At 34.9% G+C, this 25,265-nt stretch overlaps 1 pseudogene; it reads left to right on the forward strand.

Annotated features, from left to right (window-relative positions):
• Positions 1-23,949: 23,949 nt before the first annotated feature.
• On the forward strand, positions 23,950-24,964 carry LOC113256939 (mitochondrial fission regulator 1-like; annotated as a pseudogene).
• The last annotated feature ends 301 nt before the right edge of the window (positions 24,965-25,265 follow it).

Below are 25,265 nucleotides of genomic sequence, written 5' to 3' on the forward strand. Positions count from 1 at the left end.
AGTTCTCCTTGAAAAATGGTGCCATATTAAAGGTACTATTAGTCTCCGTTTCTTGGAGATTTGTTATTCCAGTAGCAGCATTAGCTAAATTAGCTTGCATGTATAGAAGGTTATGCTTTTCGAACTATGGATAGCCCCTATTTTGATACTTTATCTACTCCATGTACGTACCTTGGGCTATGGGGTAGCCAATGGCAGCATGGCTAAACATAACTTGCCAAGTCATTGTTTCTGTGTGGTTGTTTAGTGACTAATCTTTCTATGGTAGGTGTTCATTGGTTGAGTTAAAATGCAATACGAAGATCTTCATAAGTTGTTGTGACTCACGTAGATCCTCCACGTGTTACTTCCACAAATCTAAACACCTAACATTCCAAATATTTCCATTCAAGTTCTTCCCCAATCATGTAAGTTATTTCTCACTATCCACAGGTTTATTTATACTTCTCTTGGGCCACTTGTATTTCTACACAAATTAGATAATCAGGTGTGCTGCCTGAATCTCCGGTCTTTGGGAGGATGTTCCCAGATATCAGACTATGAATCAGGGATGAAGGGGGTTTATTGCAGAGTTCTCTTAATAACTAGTGTTGGGGGGGGTCAGAGAAGTAGAACTGAAAGAACAGAAATGTTGAACTAAGGTGCAGTGAAAAAGAGGATCTAGATAATCCTACAGAAATAATTAAAATTGTAATATGGCTTCAGAATGTTCCCTATTGGGCAAATGGACCTGCGATTTTTAATTATAAATGGATTTCTGAAAGGCTGTAGACTTCCCCCATGAGGGAGGGTAGTGTGAGGGTGGTAGCTCCCTTGTGGAGATTGCATTTCCCTGTGTGCCGTCAGCACAAAACACTCCCCGGGGGTGGGAATAGACGGTCTATCCAGGAGGAAGCAAACGAGAACCACAGCACAGCACCCATGTTAGAAGGAACATTTCTGTAAATAGGGATAATTCCAAAGGCCACATATAAATGGGAATATGTCTGAAAACTGCTGACTTCTTGAAATACTCTTTGTGTAATTAAATGGAGGAATGAATGCAAAGGCACTTCTGGTATTACAAGCATCACACCAATATAATATAATATTATTATGGAAATAACACCTTCAGGGCAACATCTGTCTTTATTTAACTGATGTACTATTAAAAAGAACCCTCTTTCAGCAGGCATTGAATCAGTTAAATAATTTAAAGCTTTGTGATAGTGACTTATAAAAATGTGAGAAAAAGGAAGTATCTTCTCTGCCTGCTTGAAATGTGTCAATCCTCCTTTAAGATTTTTAATAAACAAACTTCTCACTTTCCCCACAAAATCTCAGTGATTCAGAAAGACTTCTCAAAATTTTAGGACATCTTATATCAGCAAGATACATTATTACAATTAGTGAACTGCTATAGGTGCATTATTAACTAAAGTCCCTACTGTATTCAGATTTCCTTAGTTATTACTTAATTCCATTTTGCTGTTCTAGAATCCCATTCAGGATGCCACATTACAGTGAATCACTATGTTCTTCAAGCTCCTGTTGGCTGTGAATCACCATGTTCTTCAAGCTCCTGTTGGCTGTGACAATTTCTCCTTGTTTGTGATGACCTTGAGAGTTTTGAAGAGCAATGTTTGTTTACTTTGTAGAATGCCCCTCGATTGGGAATTTTCTTATGTTTTTCTCATGAGTAGTCCAAGGTTAGGTGTTTTTAGTAGGAAGATGATAAAGGAAAGGTGCCATTTCATGATATCATATCAAGGGTACATATCATCAACCTAAACCGTTATTGCTGATAGGATCCTTGACCACCTGGCTGAAGGACTGTTTTTCAGTTTCTCTGCTAGAAAAGTACTTTTTCTTCCACTGCTTTCTGTGATGTACTCTTCAAAAGAAAGTCATGTGTGCAGCCCACACATAAGGGGTAGAATTTATGCTCCCCCTTCTCAAGGGCAGAGTATCTATTTTAATTATTTGAAATTCTTACTCACCAGACATTTGCCTTCTCTTCCTTCCTTCTTTCCTTCCTCCCTTCCTTCCTTCCTTCCTTCCTTCCTTCCTTCCTTCCTTCCTTCCTTCCTTCCTTCCCTCTCTTTCTTTTCTTTCTTTCTTTCTTTCTTTCTTTCTTTCTTTCTTTCTTTCTTTCTTTCTTTCTTTTTCTTCCTTTCTCTTTTTCTTCCTTTCTCTTTTTCTTTTTCTTTCTTTCTTTCTTTCTTTCTTTCTCTTTCTTTCTTTCTTTCTTTCTTTCTTTCTTTCTTTCTTTCTTTCTCTCTCTCTCTCTCTTCCTTCCTCCCTTTCTTCCTTTCCTTCCTATTCAGTCATTTATTTATTTCTGTATGGAATCAGCCACATTTATCTTTTACTTTGGGCTATATCCAATACTACATAGTTTATTTCTCCTTGAATTGTTACAGATTTCACCATAGAAGTCTTTCTATTGGCTCCTGTGTCTCTTTGACATGCATCTATCATTAAGTGTGTATTTTTTTTAAAAAAGATTTATTTATTTATTTACTTGACAGAGATAGAGACAGCCAGCGAGAGAGGGAACACAAGCAGGGGGAGTGGGAGAGGAAGAAGCAGGCTCATAGCGGAGGAGCCTGATGTGGGGCTCGATCCCAGAACACCGGGATCACGCCCTGAGCCGAAGGCAGACACTTAACCGCTGTACCACCCAGGCGCCCCTAAGTGTGTATTTTTTTAAAGCATTTTATTAGTTTCTGGCACTACAAGATACTCCAGGCTTACTTTGTATATCTTCTGCCTCAATCTTAGAATCAGGCAATTTTTCCAAGGAGTCTGGCTTCTTTTACTAGAGAAGGGTATTAGAAATCAAGGTCTCATTTCTAAGTGTACTCACCGCTATTGGAATGTTGCTTCTACACCCTCTCAACTGAAAGAAGTAACTCTATGTGTGAATACTAAACTGTGTGTATACAACTATAAATATTTATTTAATTTATTTATTACATCTATAAATATTTAAATAAGTAAACATGTCTATTATTAAATAAGTAAATATATCTGCTTCTACATTAGTTAATACAAATAATTAACTACAGGTCATTACTACATGGGTTATTTTGGCCTCTTTTCCTATGGATCTGTAAACTTCCACTCAAACTATGAGAAACCTAAATAGCACCATCTGTCATTCATTTACTGAATTGTTCATTTCCACTTTCCACATGGAGTGGTATCAGAATTGTTAACCTAAATCCTCACGGACACAGCTCTAACAACTAGAATATAATGATTATGTACAGTTCCTTTTACCTTCGGTCTAACAGACTCTACTCATTTCCAGTTATTTAGGTCAGCTTCCTTCCTCCCTACTTTCAATCAGACTGTACACTCATTTGTAACACAGTTTGATGATATTCTCCATTCTATCCCCAAGAAGACCCCTGGTATCCTAAATTATTATTATTATTATTTTACAATTTGGATGTATTAAACTTTTTGTGCTGTAAAATTCTATGAGCTTTGCAAATACACAGGGCCATGTATCCACCATTATAGTATCATACAGAATAGTTTTATCACCCTGAAAATTCCTCCCCACTTCACCTAACCCCTCCCTCTTCACCTGAAACCATGGCAACTGCTGATTTTTATTCTATCTCTATAGCTTTGTCTTTTCCAGATTTTTATATAATTGGAGTCATACATTATGTAGCCTATTCAGACTGGTTTCTTTCACTTGGCAGTATGCATTATAGATTCATTCATTTCTTTCTGTGGCTTTATACTTCATTTAACTGCTGAATAATAGCCCTTTGTGTGGATGTACCACAATTTATCTTTTCACCGATTGAAGAACATCTTGTTTGCTTCCAGTTTGGGGCTATTATGAATAAAACTGTAAACATTCACATGCTGGTTTTTGTGTGGAGATTAGTTTTCAAATCAGTTAGGTAGATACTTAGAAGGACAACTGCTGTATTGTAAGGTAAGACTATTTTCATGAAAATGCCAAAATGTCTCACAGGGTGGGCTGCCATTTTTCATTCCCACAAACACTGAATGAGAGTTCCTGTTGTTCTGCATCCTTGCCAGCAATTGCTGTTGTTGCTGTTGACAGGTATTTGGGTGTTGGTCATTCTACTACTTGTAGATATAACTTGTAGTTATATTCCATTGTTGTTTTAATTAGCAATACCCTAATGATAAATGACATTGACCATTTTTTCATATGCATATTTGCCATCTGTATATATTCATTGATAAGGGGTATGTTCTGATTTTTGCCTATATTTTAATTGGATTGTGTATTAGTTTTCCAGGGTGATCATTACTATATACCAAAGACTGAGTAGCTTAAACAATAGAAATTTATTTCCTCATGGTTCAGGAAGCTAGAAGTCTAATATCAAGGTGCTGGAAGGGTTAGTGTCATTCTGAGGTTTCTCTCCTTGGCTAGATGGTCATCTATTCTGTGTGCCTTCACATGGTCTTCTCTCTGTGTGTGACTGTGTCCTAATTTCCTCTTCTTATAACAATACATGTCATATTGGATAGGATCACCTAAGTGACCTCATTTTAACTTAATTACTTCTTTAAAGACCCTATCTCCAGAAACAGTCACAATTTGAGGTACTGGGAGTTAGGACTTCAATATATGAAGTTTGGCGGAGCCCTATGTAGATTACATATTTCTCCTGTGTGAGAGTTGGTAGTTTTATTTTTTTAATGTAATTGTAATGTAATGTAAATGTAATGATGTAATTCATCTAAATTATCAAACTTATGGGCATAGAATTTTTCATAGTATATCTTTATTGCCTTTTTAATGTCCATAGGATCAGTACTGATGACTATTTCTGATATTGGTAATTTGTATCTTCTTTTTTCTTCCCCATCTCTCCTCCTCCTCCTCATTCTCTTCTTTCTCCCTCCTTCCCCCCCCCCCCACTCCTTTCCTTTCATTCTCTTTCTCATAACTCTCACTTGTTTTGGTTAGCTGGTCTAGTATTTTATTCATTTTCATGATCATTTTATGGAACTAGCTTTTGATTTTGTTTATTTTCTCTATTGATTTCCTGTTTTAGATTTAATTCATTTCTGCTCCGATTTTTAATAGTTTTTTTTCCTTCCTTTGAGGTTAAATTGCTCTTCTTCTTCCAATTTTATTTTTTTTTACAACCTTTTAGAGATTTATTTACTTATTTTAAAGAGAAAGAGAGAGACAGAGAACAGGGGAAGGGGCACAGGGAGAGGGTGAGAGAATACTCAACCAGACTCCCCACTGAGCGCAGAGTTCCATGTGGGGCTTGATCGCAGGACCCTGAAATCATGACCTGAGCTGAAAACAAAAGCCAGTGCTTAACCAACTGAGCTGCCCTGGCACCCCATCTTTTTCTAACTTTCTCATTTTCAATTTTTTTCCAATATATGAATTTAATGTTACGAAGTTCCATCTCAACACTGCTTTTGCTGCATTTCACAAATTATGATTCATTTTCATTTTAATTCTAAATAAGTTTATTTTTTTTTAAATGGGTTCTGTCTGGGAGTGGACTATGTGGGACTTGAACTTATGACCCTGAGAAAGACCTGAGCCAAAATGAAGAGTAGGATGCTTAACTGACTGAGCCACCAAAGTGCCCCTAACTAAGTTTAATTTTTATTGAGACTTCTTTGTTCACCAATTTGTTATTTAGAAATGTATAGCTTACTTTCCAAATATTTGGGGATATTACATCTCTCTATTATTATACTGTAGCTTAACTCCACTGTGTACTGAGAAATACTTTGTACAATTTTACTTTATCTAAATATGCTAAGATGTTTTATGATGCAAAATTTGGTCTATCATCGTGAATGCTCCATTGGAGCTTGAGAAGAATGTGTATTCTGCTACTATTAGATGGAATAGTTTGTAAATAACAATTAAATCAAGTTGATTGATAGTACTGTTCAGATCAACCATACCTTATTGATTAACTGTCTGAACGTCCTATCAATTACTGAAAGAAAGGTATTGAAGTCTTCAACTGTAATTGTGGATTTCTCTATTAGTTCTTCAGTTCCATCAGTTTTGTCTCAAATAATTTGGAATACACTTGTTAGGTACATACACATTTAAAATTGTTATGCTTTCTTGGAGAATCGACACCTTTATAATCACCTTTTTATGAAGTCTGATTTATCTTAATACAAGTTAAAACAACTTAATAATAAGTTGTACTTAATACAACTACTCCAGTTTTCTTTTGATTTGTGTTAACATCACACATCTTTCTCAAATTCTTAACTTTGAACCCATCTGAGTTTTTCTTATTAAAAGTGGGCTTCTTGTAGACAACACAGAGATGAGTCTTCTATATTTTAATCCACTCTGACAAAATATGCCTTTTAATTGATTTAAACCATTCTTTTATTTGTTTGTTTTTGCTTAAGACAACAGAAATTTATTCTGTCACAGTTCTGGGGCCTAGAAAAATAAAATCAAGATCTCATCAGGGCCGTGAGCTTTCTGAGACTCTGGAAGGAATCTTCCCTTACCTTTTTCTTCCTGTGGTGGCCTTCAATCCGTGGTGTTCCTTGGCTTGCAGCTTCATCACTCCCATTCCTAGCCTGCAGGTATGCAGAGTAAATTACACTCCAGACATTTTCACATGTTATCTAGTTTTAAAACACCTACAACAACTAGCAAAACTTAAATAATACAAAAACATTCTATTTTTTGTCAATCAATAACATGGTATTTTCTGCTTCTCATAAGGATGCCAATCATATTGGATTAGGACCCACCTAACCTTCCAAATAAAGTTACTTTTTAAACCATTTATATTTAAGAATTGAATCAATATCTATCAATTATTAAAATCCTCCATCTTTGTTACTGTGTGGCTCAGTCGGTTAAGTGTCCAGCTCTTGATTCTGGCTCAGGTCATAATCTCAGGGTCATGGGATTGAACCCTGAGTTGGGCTCTTCACTGAGTGGGAAGTTTGAGATTCTCTCTCTCCCTCTCCCTCTGCCCCTGCCCCTGCCCCTGCCCCTGCTCATGCACATGCTCTCTCTTTCTCAAATAAATAAATAAATCTTAAAAACCCATCTTCCATCTTGTCCCTTATGGCATTGCTCTTATTACTCATTTCACTTTTCCATATGCTATGATCGTCCAATACATTGTTTGTTATTTCTTTAAAAAGTTATCTCTTAAGTAACTAATAAGAAGAAAAATAAACTATTTGATCTTGCCTTCACTTATTTCTTCTCAGACACTCCTTCCTTTATGTAGATCTGAGTTAATTACCTATATAATTTTCCTTCTCCATAAAGAACTTTTAACATTTCTGGAAATGAATTCCTAAGCTTTTGTTTCTCTGACAAAATCTTGTTTTTCTCCTTCACTTTTGAAGGACACTTTACTGGTTATAAGTCTAGAGTAGTGGGGTCTTGTTTGTTTGTTTGTTTTCTTTCAACATTAAAGTAATTCACTCCACTGTCTTTTTGCTTCCATGGTTTCAGATGAAAAGTCTGCACTAATTCTTATCCTCTTTTCTCCCTTAGGTAAGATGTTTTTATCCTCTGTCTTATTTCAAGATTTTCTCTTTGTAGTTGATTCACTTCAGCTTGAATATTTGCATATAATGTGCCTACATCTAGTCTAGGAGTGTTGTTTTGTTTTGTTTTGTTTTGGTGTTTATCCTGTTTGGAGTTCTCTAATTTTTCTGGATTTCTGATTTAGTGTTGGTGATTAATTTTGGAAAGTTCTGATTATAACTTTAGGCATATTTTCCTGTTCATTTCTTTTTTCTTCTAGTATTACAATTATTCACATATTACATCTTTTAAAATTGCCCCACTGTTATTGAATGCTTTGTTTCACTTTTTATTCTTTTTCTCTCTGATTTTAAATTTCAGAAGTTTCTATTGCCATATCTTCAAAGTCACTGATTCTTTCCTTGATATTCTAAAAGTAAATCCTTATTTCTGTTAGAATGCTATTGATTTTCAGTGTTTACTTTTTATTCTTTACTAGAATTTCTATCTCTCTTTTCACATTACTTATCAGTTATTTCATCTTGTTTACATTTTTCAGTAGCCTTAAAATATTAAATATATTTAAAATTTCCTGTCTGATAACCACATATCTGAGTCTGGTCCTGATGCTTGCTTGCTTGAATGCTTGCTTTCTTCTTTCTTCCTTTTTCCTTTTTTTTTTCTTTCTTTCTCTCTCTCTCTCTCTTTTTTGCTTTGTTTCTTTAGACTGTGTTTTTATTGCCTTTTAGAACGTCTTGTAAGTTTTTGTTGAAAGCCAAGCATGTATTATTAACTGAGGTTAATAAGCTTTTTTTGTTGCTGCAAAAATGTGATGACTTTCAAGCTCTTTATTTATTGGAGCTGAAACCAGAGGTCTCAGATATGGAGCACAGAGCAGTGAACAAAATAGAAAAGAATCCCTAACCCTCAGGTATGCAGGAGTAAATTATGCTACAGACATTTTCACATGTTATCTAGTTTTAAAACACCTACAAAAAATAGCAAAACAGAAACAAGACAAAACATTCTAGTTTTTTTCAATCAATAAAGTGAATTGGCATATATTTGTAACATATCTAACTCAATTATTCTTGAAAAGTAAACTTGCCTAGTTTTTCCTGTGTGTGGGGATGTATCCTCTGACATTTGTTTGTGGATTTCCAAATAACAGCATTATATTGTCATCACAATACAATATATTTGATGACAATTTAATGTTGATAACTTTCTATTCAATGTGTGTCTTCTCTGTCTTCTAAAGTTCTTGAATGTGATTATTTTATAGATATTACCTGAGCAAACTATTACAATCTTAGCAGTATGAAATAAAGTGCATGTCAAAAGTGAATGAAAGTTCAAAGAAGAAAAAAAATGTATTTTGTACGCAGGGTGGTATGGAAGTCTTTGAGAATTTGACTACTACAATGATGCAGATAGTGACAGTTTTACTTCAGAATATAAAATTTGGGGAGATTTCAATTTTATTATTTCATTCTACAACTGTGTACTAAGCATCAGCTCTATAGCAGTCCTTTTATTAGTACTTTATATGAAGTAGTTTTAGTAAAAGCCTATCAAGCTGAGCACATTGTGATGTCACAGGATAAGCTATTCATTGGCTTTTCCTGCCCCATGTTTCACTGTAAAATAATGTACAGACTTTAGCTATTAATAATGAATAAGCACACATTTTATCCATTCATATTATTTTAAAATAGTATATGACCCACTTGTGTATACATTAATTTCTTATAAGTCATATAAAATGATAGGGTGTGAAAATATTTTCTATATTTTGAAAAATTACTTATGTACTAAGTGTATGACTTTGTTGAGCACATCACTTAACTTTTTAAAGCCTTTGTTATTCATCAGTGAAATGGGAATAAAGACATTCTCCTCACAAGGATTCATCAAATAATCAACATAAACAATAAACGTATGATCATTTGGTTACCAATAAAGCTTATAACAAATGTAATATGCTATATTCACCAATAAACATCTATTGAGTACTTCATGGATGAACTGTACCATTTCATTAGCTTTGAGAAATTGTGCAAATAAAATAGATATGCTGCATAACCTCATGATTATGTTTATAGGGAAGATAAAGCATACACATAAATAACTATAGTTTAAGAAGAGGAAGGAGAAACAATCTTTTTTATTTATTTCTCTCAAGACCATAAATGAGGTCCTATATTAGGAGGCAATGTACACAGAACATTATTTAATCCACTCTAAAACACTGTGAAGGAAGAGTTTTTTATTTAATTTTTTTTTTAAAGATTATTTATTTATTTATTTATTTATTTGACAGAGATAGAGACAGCCAGCGAGAGAGGGAACACAAGCAGGGGGAGTGGGAGAGGAAGAAGCAGGCTCATAGTGGAGGAGCCCGACGTGGGGCTCGATCCCGTAATGCCGGGATCACGCCCTGAGCCGAAGGCAGACGCTCAACCGCTGTGCCACCCAGGCGCCCCTTATTTAATTTTTAAGAAGAAAAAGAAGCCTTGAGAAAAATGTTTTAGTTTCCAAGGAAAAACATACATCTAAAATCAAAACACACTTTAATGTGCTTCTCCAATTTCAATTTGACATTGAAAAGTATTCCTTATTAGATGATCACCATCAGGTGAACTTGCAATTTATTTTCTAGAGAACAGTTGGAGGAAAGATATGTCTGAAAAGCAAAATGTTTTCAAAGGTCATGAAAGAGAGAATGCTAACAAAAGGTAACAGGACATTCTCCTAGGGAGCACCTTACATGATAATTTAATTTCTTAAAATACTCAGATAAAAAGGAGTTCTTTTACCCTGTTTTTTGCCTGTAAAGACTGGTAGGGCTACCTTCCAGTAGGCAACCAAGCAAAAGAAATTAGTTAACATATTAGAACCTATAGTTTTGCCCTATGCTTTGACATTTTATTTTCCTATTAATTTACCAAACCTTTAAATCTAACTACCTCAACACTGTAGCTCATACACAGCCAGTAATATAAATATTCAGTTTTTTGAAACTTTGAATCTCTGGCTGGAATTGGAGGTTATTTTAAATATAAATAAATACATGAATAAATAATATGCTGAAAAAAAAGAACATGAACTACAGACAAAAGACAATGAACTACAAAATCACTGACTTCTATTACATTCAAGCACAGGGTTCTTAAAAAAATAGTCATTGTAATTAAGAGGGCAACATTTTCCATTAGGCATCTTTGTGTTACCTAAATGACATAATAACATTAATGTAGGCTAATTATATAAGGCATATTTTGAAAACTTATTGGTTTATATGTTCCTATATAATCTGTGATGCTTTAATAAAAAGATGATGCCATATTTTTCATTATATCTGATTTTCCTTTCCCTAGGTGTAGTTATAACTGTCTCTTTAACCTAGAACAAGTAACCTTATATGTAGACATTTTGAATTCACAAAGTCCAAAGTCTGCATGATTTATCAGAATCAGAGAGTACATCAAATACTGATGAAGTCTGAACACAGACTTGCCATCATTTTCCTGACCCTGTAATTCAACTAGTCTATGTGCTTAAAGCACAGGAATAGAGCAGGGTGATAAGGGGGTGGGAGGTGGGGGAGAAACCTCAGTTAGTTTAGTAAAGCAGGTTCTTTTCCCTTTATACATATATTTTTTGTATTTTGCACTGTTTCTTTAACCTTTATAAGAAAACAATATTTATTATCTCTGAAGGATTTATGTACTAACAATTTATTTCTAGGGAAAACATGATGCCCATAATTCTGTATCCATTATGATGAAATAACAGATTTAAAGAAAGAATAATAATGGATTTACCTTAACAAACATTTGGCTATCAAAATTGAGTGGTAGAATCAGAAAAATGTAGCAGAATGATGAGGAAAAATTTTAGGTACCATTTTCGAAAGATTTGAAGTAATATTTGAATATGACTTCCAATACAAAAGATGATGGCACAAGCCATTGTATTTTGTAGATAACATATAGCTGGGGCCTGTTTTGTTTTTGTTTTTGTTTTTCAGTTGTTCAACTTGTTTTTTAACTGTAATATTTATAATATGTATATTTAATACAATTAAAATTGTGTTTGCATTCAATTTACCATCTTGCTACTTGTTTTCAGTAAAGACCCAGGAGGAGCCCTGTGTGGATTTTCCATAGCTCTTTTTCTGCCTGGCTGTTTATTTCCAGAATTCTGCCTTACTACTTTCTGTAGTCTCAGCCTCCCTGAACTCTGACATTCTTTCTTCTATATAGTAAAGCTGCAGGACTCAGTTTGGGTCTCCTTCCTGGGCAAGTATTCTTGAAAATTGCCTCAAAGTAGAAATATATGGCAATTGTAGATGGTCATATTGTATATATTATACATTTCCCTTTGCTCAGTTCTGTGAAGCCTGTTGTCCAATGTCTAAAAATAGTTATTTTACATTTGGTCTCCAGTTTTCTAGTTTTCTTTTCCTCTTTCATTTTTAATGGAAGAAGTTTGTGGCTCAAAGTGTAAGTCCTTAAACCATACTATTTCAGTATCAATTGATGCTTTAAAACTTCAGAACATGAGGAAAATCAGAAATGAGAAACCCATGTCATAAACAAATTAAATATGGTAAAATGTATTCTCCCCACCCCAACTCGCATATGAGAACATATATCTAAAATCAGGGAAGTAATGTAAAAGCTAAATATGTCACAAAAAATAGCCATGGTTATGTTGGTGGTTGAGGAGGTAATTGGCCTCATCATTGTTAGATGACAGAAGAGGGAATGAGCACTGATTCCTATTTTCTTTTTCTTTGGCAATGTTGAATTTTGTCAATATATTGACCTTTTTTTTTTTTTTTTAAGATTTTACCTATTTATTTGAGAGGAGAGAGAGAGAGAGCACACATAAATTGGGGGGACGGTTAGAGGGAGAGGGAGAAACAGGCTCCCCACTCAGACACCTAACTAGATCCCAGGACCCTGAGATCATGACCTGAGCTAAAGGCAGATGCTCAACTGACTGAGCCACCCAGGCACCCCTGTACTGACCTTTTGGTATGAAGTTCTGACTTCCTTTAAGCTTCATTGGCTGCTGAAGCCAATCCTTCAGTTCAACCTATTTTTTAGTAGATCCCGGAGACAAGCTAGTCTTAAGGCAATCAATGTAATTTTATGTATCTTTAAAACATGCTAACTACCTTACAAGAAGATTTATAGCAGGGGGCACCTGGGTAGCACAGTCGTTAAAGCGTCTGCCTTCGGCTCAGGGTGTGATCCCGGCGTTCCGGGATCGAGTCCCACATCGGGCTCCTCTGCTGGGAGCCTGCTTCTTCCTCTCTCACTCGCCTGCTGTGTTCCCTCTCTTGCTGGCTGTCTCTCTGTCACATAAATAAATAAAATCTTTTTAAAAAAAGAATATTTATAGCAGGTTCCATTTCCCTTTGGGGAAAAAACTCCTAAAAACCTTACCTACTCATGGATAACTACTATACATTTTGAAATAAAATACAAGAAAGAAAAGAAGAGAAAAGAAAAAAAAAAGAGAAGAGAAAAAAAAGAAAAAGAGAGAAAAGAAAAGGATAGAAAAGAAGAAAAGGAAAGGAAAGGAAAGAAAACAATAGAAGGAAACTACCTGAGTAGGGAGAATTTGAAGGATTGTTAAAACTTTGCAGAACAGACTGGCATAGAGAGAATTTCACATTTTTGTGGCTTTACCTTCATGTCTGAATATCTTTGTATGGGGCAGTTCAGCTAAAACATCCAGAAAAGCTCTGCTGCCTTTTGGTCACAGGAAGTGGCAGAAAGAAACTACAGCAACAAGTGATGCTGGAATGTGAGGGGAGCTATCCTAGAAAGGAGACAGTAATAAAAAGGAGATCTCAAATCTGTGTATTAGAAATGTCCTAGTCTCTGGATGACCCCTGAACCACATATAGGCATGACAAGCAAAAAGCAGTCTGCACTGAGATCTGAGTTGTCACTCACCACAGGCAAGACAAAGTATACATTTCATCTAAGTAAATTAATTGCCCACTAAAACAAATATATCACCTTTTCAGAGGAATATAAAATAACTCAATTCCCAGAACATAATATTCACAATGTCCAGAATGCAATCCTAGCTTCAGCAATCAAACTACGAAAGAAATAAAAGGCATCCAAATCAGCAAGGAAGAAGTCAAACTTCCACTATTCTCCGACATCATAATACTCTTATGGAGAAAACCCAAAGACTCCATCAAAAAAATGCTAGAACTGATACATGAATTCAGTAAAGTCACAGGATACAAAATCAATGTTCTGAAATCTGTTGCATTTCCATACACCAATAATGAAGTAGCAGAAAGAGAAATCAAGGAATCAGTTTCATTTACAATTGCACCAAAAACAAAAAGATACCTAGGATTAAACCTAACAAGAGGCAAAAGATCTGTATTCTGAAAACTACAGAACACTTATGAAAGAAATTGAAGATAGCACAAAGAAATGGAGAAACATTCCATCTCATGGATTGGAAGAACAAATATTGTTAAAATGTCTATACTACCCAAAGCAATCTACACATCTTATGGAATCCCTATCAAAATACCACCAGGATTTTTCACAGAACTAGAACAAACAATCCTAAAATGTATATGGAACCACAAACCACCCCCAAAAGTCAAAGCAATCTTAAAAAATAAAAAATAAAAAAGCTGGAGGCATCACAATTCTGGATTATAAATTCTATTACAAAGCTCTAATGATCAAGACAGTATGCTACTGGCACAAAAACAGGCACATAGGTCAAAGGAAGAGAATAGAAAACCCAAAAATGGACCCTCAGCTCTAAGGTCAGCTAATCTTCGACAAAGCAGGAAAGAATATCTAATGGAAGAAAGACAGTCTCTTCAACAAATAATGTTGGGAAAACTGGACAGCAACATGCAGAAAAATGAAACTGGACCACTTTCTTATACCATACACAAAAATAAATTCAAAATGGATTAAAGACCTAAATGTGAGACTAGAGACTGTCAAAATCCTAGAAGACATCATAGGCAGTATCCTCTTTGACATTAGCCATAGCAACTTCTTAACTAGATATGTCTCCTGAGGCAAGGAAAACAAAAGCAAAAATAAACTAATGGAATTTCATCAAGGTAGAAAGATTCTGCACAGTGAAAGAAACAATCAACAAAACTAAAAGGCAAACTACAGAATGGGAGAAGATATTTGCAAATGACATATCTGATAAAGGGTTAGTATCCAAAATCTATAAAGAACTTAACAAACTCAACACCTAAAAACAAATAATCCAGTTAAGAAATGGGCAGAAGACATGAATTGACACTTTTCCAAAGAAGACCTCCAGGTGGCCAACAGACACATGAAAAGATGCTCATATCACTCGTCATCAAGGAAATACAAGTCAAAACTACAAAGAGATACAACCTCAAGCCTGTCAGAATGGCTAAAATTAACACAAGCAATAATAGATGTTGCTGAGGATGTGAAGAAAGGGGAAAGTTCTCACACTGTTGTTGGGAATGCAAACTGGTACAGCCACTCTGGAAAACAGTAAAGAGGTTTCTCAAAAAGTTAAAAATAGAACTACACTATGACCCAGCAATTGCACTACTAGGTTTTTACCCAAAGGGTACAAAAATACTAAATCCAAGGGATGCATACACCCCGATGTTTATAGCAACATTATCAGCAATAGCCAAATTATGGAAAGAGCCCAAATATCCATCAACTGATGAATGGATAAAGAAGATGTGGTATATATATGCCATGGAATATTACTCAGCCATAAAAGGAATGAAGTCTTGCCATTTACAATGAAATGGATAGAGGTGGAATATATGTGCTAAGTGAAGTAAATCAGAGAAGGACAAATACCATATGATTTTACTCATGTGTGGAAATTAAAAAACAAAACAAATGAACATGGGAAAAAGAGAGAGGCAAACCAAGAAACAGACTCTTAACTATAGAGAACAAACTAATGGTTGTTGATGGCGAGGTGGGCAGGGGAACGGGCTAAGTGGATTATGAGTATTAAGGAGGGCAATTGTGATGAGCACTGAGTGTTGTATGTAAGTGATGAATCACTAAAGTCTACACCTGAAACTAATATTACTCTATGTCACCTAACTAGAATTTAAAATACAAAAAAAACAAAACAGAACAAAAAAACTTGAAATGACAAAAACAAAAAAACAAATAACAAAAAACAAAGCTATTCAAAATATCAAGAGGATCAAAATCATTAGGCATCATGGAAATTAAAATTAAAATCATAAGGTGTCAATATACATACATCAGAATGGCTAAAATTTATAAGACTAATTTTGTGTTGATAAAGATTTGTAATCTAAAATTCTACTGATTAGTATAAAAATATTCCACTTTGGAAAACTATTTTGGAAGTTATTTACTTCTTAAAGTTACTCTCTATACAATGTTGTCTTTCCATGCCACGGCATACGACCAAGAGAAATAACAGCATGTATCTACACACAAAAATTTGTATACACATGTTCATGGGACTTTTATTTAAAATTAACCAAGAACTGGAACCTACCCATAAGTCCATCAACATGTATGTAAATAGATCCAATCTGTCATATTAATATAATTTAATACTATTCAGCAATACAAAGGATTAAAATACTGGTAAATACACAACATGGATGAATCTCAAAGTTATTTTGCTAAGTAAACTTAGTCAAACACAAAATGATATACAGTGTAGGACTTAAATTTTATAATTTTGTTAAAGTGCAAGCGAATCCTTTGTGGCTGCCTGAGTCTAGAGTCAGGGGTAGAAATCAACTCAATAAGGGGCACAAAAATCTTGGGAATTGTGGAAAAAGTTCTGGACCTTAATTATGACAGTGACTTCCTCTTCTTCCTCTTCTTCCTCTTCTTCTCCTTCTTCTTCAACCAACAAACTAAAAGGAGAGGCGAGAACCATGCACAAAACACACCATCTGGCTGCACTAGCACACTTTGTTCTAATTTGTTCCATGCTTCTGTTCCTATTGGCAACCTTTTTATAATAAGATACAACAACATATTCACCTTGTCAAGTAAGAATATCCTCTTTAGCTCTATGAATCTTGGACATCACTACCTAAGTAGATATGTTGAAAGGAAACAAAAACACCATTACATAATGAGAAGATAATTGAATCTTACAAACATTATGGAATAATAAGTTCAAGAATAGTAATTCTATACATGATAGGAAAAAATCCACCATTAAAATTCTTAATAAAACCTAACTTTCATTGATTTAATTTTCACTGATAATGAAAGTGCAATTTACCTAAAAATTTATTTAGGAATGTAAGTTAAGAGAAACTTAAATGCTTATTGACTATTTAAAGAAATTACTTCTTCTACATTTAGACAAGGGAATAAGGAGCAAAATGTCTTTAACAATGGAGAGGTAATCAATGAGATTTTTAAAAAAAATCGATTATATATAAAATTTACACAAATTTTATATATATATTTAGGTGCTTATTAATTAAAACATAGGATACTTGAGATATTTTGACATAGAAACAGCTTAATTTAACAAAATGAAATGCAGTCATTTAAAACAATACTGAAAATTATCCCCTTGGCACTTAAAAAGTAAGATTCTGGATCTCCAGCTGATTAGATCTAATGCAAAATGCATTAGTGTTTAGTGGCAGACATTTCAGAGTGCTTTTATCAAGAGGTCCAAACAAACTCAGTGGGTCATAATGTCAAATCAGTGGAATAATTCATGAATCAGCTCATCCTCTAACTTATTTTTACTTGCCAAATAATTGGCCCTAACCCCTAGTAAGCTTATCTTAGAAATTAGAGATTTACAAAGGTGAAAACTTTGTTTTTGTTGTTTCTAAAATAGCATGCTTTTGAAGTTGTTAAAGATAGATATTTCATATTTTTGTCCTTATTTTTGAAGATTGACCTTTTTAGGACATATTCTCTCACATTCATTCTCTCTCTCCCTCTCTTTTTCTCTCTCTCTCTCCCTCCCTCCCTTTCTCACTACCCCTATCCCCAAATATAAATATATGAGATTTCCCCCCCCTTTTCTTGCTTAGGAAGCAAGGAAACTAAAACTAATAACTAATACTAAACTAACATATAAATAAATTTGCCAAGCAAGACAAAATTGCATTTTACCATATGCAAAGTGATTCTTAAATTCAGTTATTGTGACAGTGAAACACAGTAAGTTTCTCTTTGTATTGATCATGTACCAATATGATGCAGAGGCACATATTTCAGACAAAGGTTCAGTTTTTCAATAGATTCAAATGCTATGAGTGACTATCAGGAAGTTGAAGACAGGCCAATGAAATATATCACTACTAATGGTAAGCAATTCCAATGCTCTTAAAAATTGTCAGGGAGTATCCTGATATTCTATGTAAGTTTCGGGTGAATGTTGGATTTTGCTGTAATGGTAACATCAACTGTTTGACAACATAATTCATGATTAAGTCCCCCTCCTATAAACTAATATTAGAAGGTATTAAAAAAAAAAGAAAAAACTCAAACTAAACTAAAACTAATCTACTCAATTTAAGATGGTGATACCAATCAAGTCTTATAAATTAAATCTTTTCTTTAAAATAGACTATTTAAATATTTAAATTGAACTTTTTTTTTTAGAAAGAGGGGGAGAGAAAAAAAGAGAGGGAGAAGCAGGAGGGAGTGGCGGAGGGAGAGGGAGAGAATCTTAAGCAGGCTCCATGCCCACTTTGGAGTCCAATGCAGGGCTACAACTCACAGCCCTGAGATCATGACCTGAACCAAAATCAAGAGATGCTTAACTGAGCCAAACAGGCACCCCTAAATTGAACATTTAAAAACTAAATAAAAAATAAAGTAAATTTATTATTATTATTATTATTTATTTATTTATTTATTTATTTATTTTGGCTAGACTTCACGGTTGTTTTCAAGAATTTAAGTTAAGAGGAAAAAAAATGTAAAAGTCAGTACAAGTCCAAAACTTCAGTTCTGTTAAAGAATCCAATTGTGGCCCTACATGGAGTTGTTCATGCTAAGCCCCATATCAGCAAACCAAAATTTAATTGAATTTCTGTTCTTGGCTGTCCCAGAAAAGAAAGGCCTAGTTCAGCCAATCAGCACCTGTCTGCTCAGCACAAGCTGCCTGACCTAAATCCAAGACATCACTTTGGTTCCATATAAGAAAAATAACTCTGCTTTAACCAATTACTAAATGCCTAATATAAAAATATATGATTGGGGCGCCTGGGTGGCACAGCGGTTGGGCGTCTGCCTTCTGCTCAGGGCGTGATCCTGGCCTTATGGGATCAAGCCCCACATCAGGCTCTTCCGCTATGAGCCTGCTTCTTCCTCTCCCACTCCCCCTGCTTGTGTTCCCTCTCTCGCTGGCTGTCTCTATCTCTGTCGAATAAATAAACAAAATCTAAAAAAATAAATAAATAAATAAAAATATACGATTAACTATACCAAATAGATTGAGATTTAAAAAAAACACAGGCACTTCAACACATTTATGGTTTAAAGAAAAATTCACAACGGAAATTAGACATTACTTAAAACTATCACTAAAAAGATACATCATGACAAAACATAGAAGATGGAGACAATAAGTACTTAGGAGAAAATTTTACTTAGAGAATTAATTTAGGGGAGCCTGGGTGGCTCAGTCAGTTAAGCATCTGCCTTCAGCTCAGATCATGATCCCAGGGTCCTAAGATCAAACCCCACATTGGGCTCCCCTCTCAGCAAGGAGCCTGTTTCTCCCTCTCCCTCTACTGCTCCCCCTGCTTGTGCGCTCGCTCTCTCGCTCTCTCTCTCTCTATCACATAAATAAATTAAAGATCTTAAAAAATAACCCTATTAGTTATCATTTCAATATAAGAAAACTGAATAATTGCCTAATTATAGAAGTATAGTCCATGTCTTAAATGAAGAAAGTCTTCTGAATTCAGACATCATGAATTAATAGTGATTTCCTTAATGAAAATTGAATGATAGAATCAGTTTATGATATCATATGTGAAACATAGATCTCTATTCATTTATTTAATCATTTATCTTAATTACCTTTGGAAGTTTCAACACTTGAGCTATTTTTAAATTTTGAGCCAAAAAAATCAATTTAATCCACATATCAAGAATTTAAAACAAACAAGGGGCACCTGGGTGCCTTAGTCTTAGTCCCTTGGGTGACTGATTCTTGGCTTTGGCTCAGGTCGTGATGTTGGGGTTGTGGGATTGAGCCCCATATCTGGCTCTGGGCTCAGTGGGGAGTCTTCTCGGGATTCTTTCTCCCTCTGCCTCTGCCCCTCCCCAGCTTCCACAAACACAACACACACTCTCTCTAATAAATAAATAAATCTTTTAAAAAAAGAATTTAAAACTAGCAAATGACAGGAAAAGAAAGCACACTTTTAGAATAAATTACATAAATATGAAGTAAACAGTTTCCAGATAATGCAAAAGACCTCATGTAAGCTTTCTAAAATAAACACAGAGATATATCATACAGCAGGGAGCCAGAGTTTTGTTAGAAACAGATATCACACTGTTAACTTATTCAGTAACATCAGGCAATGTGAGGAGATGATGTCCCAAAATGACATCTTGAAAAACAATTCAAAGCAATAAAAAAAATTACTAGGTTTTTTGATGATAGAAAATATATTTTATAATTATCTGATATTTATCCAAGGAAAATAAAAATGAAAAATTCCATGATGAATCTTTATGACAGACAGGGTCAGACCCAATGTTGAGAGTTTCATTACCTAAAGAGCTAATTCTTAATAGAATAGAGCAGCTTATAATTTATGCTTTCTTTGTGATAGACTAAAAATAACTACCGTTTTGATATTAACAAAAAGTATTTCCAAGGACAGTACAAGTGAGCATCAGCACAGCAAATACTGGAACATGAAAACCATTTGGTTTATAGTCTTATTTATTATAATAAAGATTATTTTATTCATTGATCTTATTGATTTTCTTCTATGGAATGATCCACATAACTATTAGGAAATGGTGAACACAACCCCCTTAATGAAAAATGAATGTAGCGGCAGAACTGATCCTTCCTATTGACCAGTGACTTTCCTAAAATGCATTTATTTCAGGTCAAAAAGGGCCGATGTCTGACTACACATATGCTGAAAGATGTGATGTCTGCTTCTTCTTTGGCTGTCTCTAGGACTTCACTCAAGCTCAGGGATAACCTGATGGTTAGAATTGCAAAATCTACTTAGTTCAAATACACCTTCATCTACTACTGAAGTGAAATCATGTAGTGCCAAGCAACAGGGAAAAAACACAACAAATAATATATATATTTTAAGGCATTGTCCCCTTTTTCAGAAAATACAGGCTAAAGGCACAAACTTGCAGCTAGCAGATGAATGAGTCCTAGAGGTCTAATGCACAACATAATGATGGTGGTCAACAACACTGTAGTACAAATTTCAAAACTGCTGAGACACTAGATCTTAAATGTTGTCACCCCCCCAAAAAAGAAGAAAAAGGAATGATAATTATGTGACTTGATGGTGGTATTAGCTAATATTATGGTACTAATCATAATGTGATTAAACTTATACCGTATTGTATGTCAATTATACCTCAATTAAAAAAAGAACATGTCACTAGAGAGGCAGGACTTGAGCAAGAATTTGAAGAAAGTGTAGGAATTAAGAAAGAAATAGTGGGATTGGTGGTGATTAGGGAGAATATTGAAGCACTAGGGTCAGGACCAAGAGAGTGTGAATGGACATCAGTGTCTGATGAAAGGGACAGATTTCACAGGAATGGATAAAAAGGAAGAATGGGAGTTAGAATGGGAGGAGGTTGTGAAGGTCATGGAAAGAAAAAGGTTGCCAACATAATGGTGATGTAAGCAAAGAGTATTTGGGGAAATTATTGTAGCATCTTTGTGAAGTATATACAGTGAAGATTAGAGGCAATCTTCTGTCTCTATGGAAAGATGAATGAACATAGACTTGGGTACAATTTTTGGACAGCATTGTCTCCAAGAGTGGAGCAGAGCAAAGTCACTTACCCCAGGTATTTTTACTACTTGGTGACTCTGAATAAATTCTGATATTTGCTCAGACTCCATTACACAGTTATATATGTTCCATTTGTATTTCCCTAGGTATATGTAGCATATTGTCTCCTATAGGGTCTGGGTAAATTTCTTTAAAATTTATTTCATATGTGTCTTAACTGTAAAATAAATTTAGTGATATGACTAGAAGAATCTTGAAAGGTAATTAACATTTCTTCAAGAAGAAAATAATATTTTACTTCTTAAAAATATCTGAGATTACCAAGATGAAAGATCATTATTACAAATTTAGCATAACAATATCTAGAATGGAAATATAAAGAATATAGTGATTTATTTTACAAGAACACAATGTATGAAATTAAAATCTTTATCATACCTAAGTCTGAATGAGAGCTATGCCTTAGAGTAACAGTGTGCTATAATAAAAATGTTACTTTTATTATCCTAAAACATGTTTTTGCCAAACTTTATTAAATCTGCTTTCTGTTCTTTTCAATTACAAAGGACAGAAAATGTAATGCTTATAGAAGAATTCAAATAAACAAACCAAAAATCTCTTGACCACTATATTTTACAGGAGAAATGCTATTATCAGGTCTATTAGTTACATCTTTCTTATGCATTTATACGTGAATATACACGAACTGTAATGTAGCCTACTTAAGGAAAGACATTTCCATCTATTTTATTCACTGCTGGATTCCTAATTCCTAGAAGCATTATTGGCAGCAAATATGTTCAATGAATAAATGGATGTACAGACACAGGAATAGAGCAGGGGACCAAGAGTGGGAGATGTTGAGAACAAGTTTGTAATCCAGTGAATCTGTGAGCTTCATGGTTTAAAGAAACAGACTTGAACATATGAAGGGCAAGATAGCAGTAATGGGAGGGTTCAGCTTCTCAGCAAAAAGAAATCCAGTTGGAAGTAGAAGGCATTTTTTTGTAGATAGTTCACTAAAGGGAAAGAAGGAATCATGTGATAGAAATTAAGGAATCTCAAGCGGGATAAAAAATGGAAGTAACTGACCATCCAAACACTATCAGTTAATGTCACTGTACTTCAACCTAGTAAAAGACAAAGGTAAATATTTTATAAAATCAAAATGTAAACAAAAAATCATTTAAAAATTAAGAAGCAAGGACCACAATTGAATACAAAACTGATAGTGATATACATAGTTTTCAAACTGATAATAGGGAATACACAGAACAATTACACCGAGTCAAGTAACTTTGCAACACAGTGCTCTGCGCAACTCAGTAGGTTGTAACTGAGGCAGAAAGAACTGATGAGAATATGTTATTGGAAATTGTTAATGCTGAGGAAAACAATGTAGGATAATTAAAGAGATGGAAGGATCCTTAATAATTATTATGCCCAAACCCTTTTATTTTCCCAACATAAAAATTGAGACCTTGGGATTCTAAGTGACTGGATTCCATTCACATAGCTAGTCAGTGACTGAGCTGAGGTCTCATTTCATGTTATACAATCTCTTTGGCTACCTCACAGTGATGAGTCAAAATTAAACTAAAAAGATATGAGGATTTTAGAATCTTAAGGAAAAAAATCCCCATATTTTATTTTCAGAACTTAATCATGTCTTTAATCATCTCTGGGACAATGGTGTTTTATGATTGTTAATAAATTCTATCCTACTTATATGGATTCAGGTTTCCTTCATTTTAAGACACAGGGATAGAATGCTCTCTCTCCAAGACAACACAGTGAAAGTCATTCTTAAGAAAAAGACAGAAAGAATTGACGATCGAAGGGAAACATCACTTTACTACCCAAAACATACTGGTTTGAAATAAGTATTTTGATGAGATGCTTTAGAAAGCAAGCCACATTATTCTCTTTTAAGAATGTCTATTCATGTTTTCATGGACTCACATTTCCTTCAGAATTGGTAATTGGGCATTGTGATGAAGCAAGCTGTGAGATTCAACACATTTAAAACTAAATGACAAAAACCAGAATGATTGTTCAGTGCATTTGACCTGAGCGGCAGGCAGACCCAGGTGCCCCATTTTGGTTGATTTTAAACTTGTCATTATTGAGTGGTTTTAAAGCTTATATGATTATTTAGGTAAAGTAGCTACAATGTCACAAATTGTATCATGAATGGGGCATATTTATCCAAATATATCCAAATATAATAATTTAAATGGGAACAACAGAAGAAAAATTAGACCCAATCTACTTTTGGCACCTTTTATACAGTTTCATAATAAACTGACAGAATTCCCAATAGGGATAAAGGAGGAAAGAAGGAAAAGTTGTCTTTGGAAATGAATGAAGATGTTTATTAACTCAGACTGGAAAGAGAAATATGCTTGCATGATGAAGCAAACGGTGCTTAGGTGAGTGTTGAACTGGGTTAATGTTCTTTAAGCACCTGATTAGGATGGTCTTTCAATAGGTTGGAGCAAGCATGCAATCAGTACTGGTACTTTGGTCTGGGAAGACCTATGTATGCTTCATCTCAAAGTATCCTAAGTAAAATTGGTATTAATTTATCTTTGATCCAGTGTCCAAGAGTTCAGTTTCAGCTTACCAGCCCTACAACAGAATGGAGCTTCAGCCATCCGCGGAAGGATGTAGAGGTGTCTTTTGCCGATGTGGGGCAGGTAGCCAAAAAAGGAGTGTTCAACAAGAGGATGAGGATGGACAGAGCTCAGATCAAGGCAACCCCTTTAGGATGACCTTCCTTTCTTTGAGAAGCCCAAAGCAGGCCATTTTCCTTACCAAATCGGTCTCCAGAGAGCCTCATCTGAAATAGCACTAGCAAATGAGGAAGCATTGCAGATCAGTGCCCTTGAAAATGAACTTGCTGCTCTCAGAGCTCAGATTGCCAAAACTGTGACTCTGCAAAAACAGCAAAATCTCATTGCAGTTGATTTAGATTCTACCACATGCAGGTGTTACTGCAGGACCACCCTAGGTCCCACCACTTTCCCCATCCCCACCTCCCCCGCCCCTCCCCCCATCAGAGCTCCACCGAAGTATATCTGTTATTGACCTGATGAAAGACCAAAGAGGTTTGAAAAAAGCCTGTGCTGGAAAGACTCTGGTTAAGAGCAGTCCAAAGAAAACTGATATGCCATATATGCTGGAGAGCCTTAAAGATGGGACCAGCGTGGAACTTTGGTGAGTAAAAAGGTCAGAACAGGATATAAAGCCCAAACTGGTGGAAGCTCCTGACCCTGCTGTCCTCCTAGCAGAAGCTCTGAAAAAGAAATTTGCTTCTATCTCAAAGGGATACTCAAGGTGAAATTGAAAAAGGAGTTCCACAGTCTGCTTCAGAGCCCACCTCAGAAACAGTGTCGTTTGAGCCTCACATGTTGGAGTACACAGGAAAAATGAAGGCTTTAACTGAAAATGTTTCAACTTCCTAATAAACAGTGATTTGAGAAAAACTATCCCTGTTCCAGCTGTTGGTTTATTAGGGCTGCTTGGGTAGTAGAAATCAACACTATTTAGTAATACCCAAATTTAGTATTCAGTGGTCTCCTTTAAATCTAATTAGATTCAGCAATAACAAAAGCATTCTAAATTGGGGGGTGTTTGTTTGTTTTGGGGTTTCTTGTGGGTTTTTTTGAGAAGGTTAATTCTGAAGTTTTCTGTAACGTGTGTATTCGGACACAACGTGTTTTTAATGTACACCCAGGATGTTTAGGTTTCTAGCCTTGAAAACAA

The sequence above is a fragment of the Ursus arctos genome, unplaced genomic scaffold (assembly GCF_023065955.2).
Source record: "Ursus arctos isolate Adak ecotype North America unplaced genomic scaffold, UrsArc2.0 scaffold_4, whole genome shotgun sequence".
NCBI classification, from domain to species: domain Eukaryota; kingdom Metazoa; phylum Chordata; class Mammalia; order Carnivora; family Ursidae; genus Ursus; species Ursus arctos.